This window comes from Lactuca serriola, chromosome 7 (assembly GCF_051521515.1).
Source record: "Lactuca serriola cultivar US96UC23 chromosome 7, Lser_US96UC23_V15, whole genome shotgun sequence".
NCBI lineage: Eukaryota > Viridiplantae > Streptophyta > Magnoliopsida > Asterales > Asteraceae > Lactuca > Lactuca serriola.
Genome location: NC_136414.1, coordinates 30,605,216 through 30,612,695, shown reverse-complemented (window position 1 = coordinate 30,612,695; position 7,480 = coordinate 30,605,216).

The window sequence follows — 7,480 nt, the reverse complement described above, 5'->3', positions numbered from 1 at the left end:
CGTATAAATATGTTTTTTTTTCATTTAAAAACCATAGTTTTGTATAAATACATTTTTTGTTACACTCAAACCATCTTTTTATGTATAAATATGTATTAGTTATATAAAAATTATATTTTATATTAAATATGCAACTTTAAAATGTGTTTGGAGGTTTGGAGGCGTGTAGTCGATCAAAACTCGGATATCAACTTTGCAACCCATCAAATTTTTACATATTATTAGAAATTTATGGTTAGTTTGATTTTCATGATATAACTAATGCTTTGAATGTAAGAAAAAAAACACTTTGTATTTAAATAAAAATGTGGTTTTTAAACGAAAAAATATGTTTATACGGTTTAAAATGTAATAAAAAATATATATTTATATGGTTTCAAATGGAAAATAGACAAAATTAAACAAAATTTGATAAATGATGTTCGATTGGAACAAAAAAAACATAGTGTCAAAATTGAAATAAAAAATTAAACTTAGTGTCAAAATCGAAAAAAAGTGAAAACTTAGTGTTTTTTGTGGAAAAAAGTCAATTTTGACACGTTAGCATGCCACGTCAGCATGTAACCTGATTAACCGGTCAAGTGGTCATAATTGTAACAAATTGGAAAACACAGTGTCAAAATTGACAAAAAAAAAATACGGTGTCAAAATCAAATTTCTGTATAAAAAAAAGTGTTTTTTGTGTCATTTACCCAATAAATCTTGCTAGTTAAATTACTTTCAAATTGAATCACTTGGTGAGAGGATAGTATGTACAAATATCATTAAAAGGGTAAGGGTGTTTGAGATTGTTTATTTAAAACAATTTATTAAAAATGTTTATCAGATTTTTCGGTGTCAAATGAAGTTTTATAAAAAATGTTTTGATTGCTTTATCCGGTATCAAAACATAATATTTTGATAAATTGTTTTTTAGTCGATGGCAGAGTCAGGGTTAAAGTAAAGGGGTATCTCAAACTGATGAGTTCAATTTCTCGGTTTTTCAAACTCGATTTCGGTTTTAAACCAAAACTCATTCGGAAGTTTAATTGGTTGAGAATTAAGAAGTTTGTGTTGCTTATATAACAAACTAGTTGTGAGACTCATGTATTACATGGGTTAATTTTAAAAAAAAAAAATTAAGTATAAAGGTCAAAATATTTAAGAACTTTGAATTTATAAGAAAATAAGAAAAATAATGAATTATTATAATGCAATTTTTTTTTATCTTTTAAATTTAAACAAATAATTTAAATAAAAAAAACTAATGAGCTTTAATTTGAAGAATTTTGAAATTAAAAGATAAGTTTATTAATGAAATTGATATTTATTTATTGCTATATTTATTGCAATTATTACATTAAAATATTATGTGGACTTTAATAAAATAGAGAAACTCATAAAATGACATGTGGAAAAAAAATTAATTCAAAAAAATCATAAAATGATATTTGGCAAATTGAATGAAAAAGTGACAAGTCACTAAAAAAACCTTTCATTTATTAGAGAGCATGTATATGAGTTATGTTTCATTTATGGCCGATATGGGACAATTTTAGAATTTTAAAAAACAAGCTGAAAAAATTATAAACAAACTTAAGTTAACCATGTAAGGGCAAAGATTTGAAACTGAGAACTCAAACTTAAAAGTTTAGCACTTTACTAATTACTCAATTAGACAACTCAATATTTGTGTTTAATTTTCACAATATCATACTATAATAGGTATAATCTGTAAAATGCTATATTAAAGGAGTCGAGAAAATAAAAGAAGATAAATGTTTGAAAGAAGATTTGAATTTGCAACCTCGAATAGGATTCCCTAACACCTTAACCATCTGAACCAATGACAACTTATATTATTATCTCGCTAAATTTATCAATATTATGTACAAATACACTACATAAAACAATATTTTTCTAAAAAATTTACACTATCGAAATTTTTTTAAGTGGTATCCCAGAATACCCCATAATCTATTATAGATCCACCCATGTTTTTAGTTTTGACAATTCCTATTTATAGATGTAAAATGACTAATAGTAGTTATATATATATATATATATATATATATATATATATATATATATATATATATATATATATATATATATAACCACTATTAGTCATTTTATATCTATAAATGGAAATTGTCAAAACTAAAAAACAATTTATCAAAATATTATGTTTTGATTGTATTCTAATTATTGTGTGGATGTAGGAATGATTGTGGACCAATCATTTTAGTTATTTTAAGAAATACACTTATTCATATTATTAAATAAAAAAACAAAATAATACCATTTAATTAAAAGAAGAGTAAAAATACATTTTCATTACTTTCAAATTAGGAAACACAAATTTAAAAAAAAAATGGATTTTAAGGGATTTTTGATAATCTTAATTTTGAATTTTGATTTATTTTTAATTAATTCAATTTTAATTTTGTTAGAATGATGTTCTATTATATTGTTTTTTTTTTAATGTTACTCTATTAGAATATTAATGACGAATAATAAAATTATTGAACCTGAAATTGAATAATAACAACATTCTAATATTCAGACTGATACATTTTAATATAATTATAAAAATTCTAACAGAATGTCATTAATACAAATTCATAAATATTCTTACAGACTGATACATTTTAATATAATTGTAAAAATTCTAATATAATGTCATCAAAATGAATATAACTCTTAAGAATGTCACCAAATGGCTCACTCATGGGTTCTGTATTTGCTTTCTCTTCCCATCCTTATCTTCTTAGCTTATTTAATTTTACATTTCTCATCATCTTTTCCATCTCTTCTATTCCCTCTATTTCCTCTGTTTTTCACTCACATCTTTGGTTGCTTCATTCACATGGGAAGCTTCTTCAGGGAAAGCAACTGTTATCGCAAGCAAACTACAACAACTTAAGAATCAAAATAAGAAAATATGCACCATGAAACTGGAAAAAAAAATACTTTTTATTTGTCCAACCAATTGTAGAATCTTATAGCATAAAGATTAAATATAATATGAAATAATCAAGCTAATAAAGTCGATCTCCTTATGTTCAATAACTAAATACAACTTTTAGGAATTACAATTATTTTTAAACAATATACATAATAACAAAGTGATTGTTAGAAATAAACATAATTTTGAGGTTCTTACGTCATAATCTAGTTTGTCGACCTAGCTTCTCCGCCTCAAATGTATCCTGGACTTATTTGGTTCTGCAATACCAGTGATAATCATTACACAAAATATATAAGCACCAAGGAAGCCTTGATTAACAAATCTCTCTTCAAATTACAACACATGAGTTAAAACTAAACAAAAAAAATTTGTTGATGAGAAATGTTGGGTTTTTAGCATTCTAACACTCCTAAGGTGTGCATGCAACCCTAGAAACCTTGAATCTATGTTTTCTCTATTATATATGCAAACTTTCTTTTTCCAAGGTTTCATCCTAACTAGCATATCATGAAGTATATGTACTACAAAAATTTAGTAGAATGACATACCTTTATTGTAGCTTTGATTCCTTAAGACTTTGTGACCCTAGCACCCCAAATGTGATGCCTCAAATGCTTCACACAACACCACCAACAATTAGAATAACTTGAGAGAAGATTATCTTGCACCAAAATCGGCTAGCCCTCACTTGTGTATCTTAAGTCCGATTTTGCTAGCATGAGGCTCCTTTATATAGTGTGATACAATTAGGGTTACACCATGCAAACCCTAATGTGCACGAATTTCCATATTCCTTATGCTCCATGGGTTTTAACCTCTATGGAGCATCCACGGGTTACCCCATGGGTTTAGCCCAACATAAAGAATCATGGATCATAAGCCCACTATATAAGAATGGATGATTTACACAATCAATCCACAAATATATTTAATTAGCCTCTTTTGACCACAAAATTAATTCCAAATTAATTTTTGATCAATACTAATTAAATAATATGATTTCATATTAATATATTAGAACTTATAATATATTAATAAATCATAAATATCCTCTTCTCATAAGTATATCCTAATGAATTGTTCCGGTGCCATGCAACCCAAATGGACCATGCTAAATCAGGTCAAGTACATACCTGATATGGGCATATTTAGTCATATAATTCATGCATTATCTTAATACTTTATATTGTTTTTATCTCATTTAATGAACAAAAGGTGCTTAATTAGTTTAGAATTTCATTTTTCAGCAACAATGACATGCTCGGATGGAAAAGGAAGCGGAACTAGCGATTGGAGGCTTGGATATTGGATTTTGAAGAAAGAAGGATGTTTCTGGACAGCTTGACCCCTCGTCAGTGTTTTGACCATATCTCATGAACCGTAACTCCGATTGACGAGATCCAAAACGTTCTAAAAACTAGACACAATTTCGGACGACTTTCGTGTTTTGAGAAAATGCTGATTCCAAACAGACTCGACGAGTAGGTCACTGGACTTGACGAGTCACCTCTGTTTTTTGAAAATCTATATAAAGGGCATTCTTGCCCGATACCCTAGCATATAGATGAACCCTTGGAGTCCAATTGTCGACTAAAGGTGCTGCTGGAGCGTGGGAAGCGAAGGAATCAACCCTACATTCAATTTTAAGGAGAATCAAGGCAAAATCAAGTTTACTCTTACCTAATCTCTTGTTTGAACTATGTTTTTACCAATTGATTTCGTTTTTGAGCTTGTTTCTGTTGTAATCATGAGCTAAAACTCATACCTTCTATTTAGGATAGATGATTTTGTGATTATGGTTTGATTTTATGGTTAGGATTAATTTTAATTGGTGATATTGTTTTGTTAAGCTTGTTAAAAAACCTCATATGTTAATAACAACTATTCTTTGTTAATAAATCAGGAATTAAGTTGTATGAACATCTCTTAGTTATAAATTTCATATGATTTATGTGACCACATAGTTATATGTCTAGGAATAACGAATGTGGAACTAGAATTAACTAGAAGATATGTAAATTAATGTGTGAGCTTGTGTGATACACCATCAACAAGAGGTTAATTGTATCACCAATTTGATTAGCTAATTACAAGTCTTACTTAACCCGAATCAATAAACTAGGAAACTCATTGGTTTAATCAACTGATCATTGCTTGAATTAATTTGTTTTCTAAGGATTAGTAATAGCGAACATGAACCTAGTCACACTAATCGGTAGCCAATGCCAATTAATCCATTGCACTTGTCATCAAATCAACCATAGGAATAAATTATTCGAACCTAAACAGAAGTCTCCTTAATTATTGAATTTAGTTGATTTTTATTTGCTTAGCTCTTAGTTTCTTAGTTTAAGTTTTAGTTAATTGTTTAAGTTTCTAGTCTTGCAAAACTAGAGAAAACGCTCTTTCTATTACTTGTTTTATTTAGATAATATTAGCATTTATTTTAATTGTTTACCGTTCCCTGTGTTCGATACCCTACTTACCTGAACTAAACTGCTAATTGATAGGTACACTGCCTTTCGTGTGTTTGTCTTTGTGTTTAATTTAGTAGGATTAAAACTAGTTGGTTTTACACACATCAAGTTTTTGTTATAATAATCTCCTCAAAACCCAGAAACGAACCTTGATGTGTGAAAATCTATTTAAAGGGCATTCCCGGGCAACGTCGCCAAAAACTTGATGTGTGTTGAATGCACTAGTTTTAATCCTACTAACTTAAACACAAAGACAAACACACGAAAGGCAGTGTACCTATCGATTAGCAGTTTAGTTCAGGTAAGTAGGGTATCAAACATAGGGAACGGTAAACAATTAAAATAAATGCTAATATTATCTAAATAAAACAAGTAATAGAAAGGGGGTTTGCTCTAGTTTTTCAAGACTAAAAAACTTAAATACTTAACTAATACTCAACTAAGCAACTGACAGCTAAGCAAACAAAAATCAACTAAATTCAATAATGGAGAATACTTCTGTTTAGGTTTTGAATCATTTATTCATATGGTTGATTTTATGACAAATGCAATGGATTAATTGGATTTGGCTATCAATTAATGTGATTAGGTTCATGTTTGTTATTACTAATCCTTAGAAAACATACCAATTCAAGCAGTGGCCAGTTGATTAAACTAATAGATTTCCTAGTTTATTGATTTGAGTTAAGTAAGACTTGTAATGAGCTAATCAAATATGCTAATTCAATTAACTCCCTTGTTGATGGTTCGTCACACAAGCTCACACATTAACGTACCTATTTTCTAGTTAATTCTAGTTTCACGTTCGTTATTCCTAGGCATATAACAATGTTTTCACATAAATCATATGAGATTAACAATTAAGAGATGCTCATGCAACTTAATTTGTTGGTTAATTAACAGAAAATAGTTATTGTTAACACATAAGGATCTTTAACAAGCTTAACAAAACAAAGTCACCAAATTGAATCAATCCAATCATAAAATCAAACGATATTTATAAAATCATCTATCCTAAACAGAAGTTATGAGTTTTAGCTCATATCTACAGCAAATAACAAACTAAAAACATAATCTAATGATTGAAACATAGTTTATACAAAAGATTAAGATAAAATTAGTGCGTTATTGCCTTTGATTGTGACATCCCCAAAATCACGGCCAGAAAAGACCGGTTTGTTTATGCTTTGTTTAAAAATCAGAGTAACATTTTAAATAAAAGTGTTGCGGAATTTGTCCCAAAACAATAATATGATAAAGATTTATCAAAAGCATTTCCATAGAAATGTATTTCATTAAAAGACTCGGGATGTCATGTTCGTACAGATCAAAAGCATAAACAGTACAATACAAGCCTTACTACATTATTTCATATCTACAGGCCTATATCCGTAATCCCTCGTCCAAACATCATATATATGCTCAAGCGCCACTACCTGTAATACATAAAACTGAGTGGGTCAGGCTTGGGAGCCTGGTGAGCACATAGGGTTTTCAACCCACAATAAATAGTTTATTAATTTCATCAATCAACAATAACCCGATTACCCGTTCCCGTTATCCTCACTTTACGTCCCTAAACACCTATCATAAGGGACCTAGCCTAAGGATCATCATCGGGACGGACACTACTACTAAGGGGATTCCTCAGCAATAAATGTCCTAATAGACAACCATGTGGGGGATGGAGTACATCTGGTGAGCACACAGTTCAAATAAACACACAGTTCAAATAAACACCTACAGGTTGCGAGCCTGCTAGTGTTCCACTGGACTGTCTAGAATAGTCCGTGGTCGTCATCTATACTCCGCTAGATGACTGGATCATCAATAACATCTATAACGAGGCCTCTCATTATTTTATTTTGTCACACAGCAACTATTACATCTACCCATGTTTTACCCAACACATTTTGTAGATATAAAATACATATACAGTTTAAATCTTTGAAAACATGTATAAAACGTTCATCCAGCATAGATAGCAAGTATTCAGATAATATGCACAAATAGCACGTAATTTATATTAAATACTTCATATCTATGTGTAAGT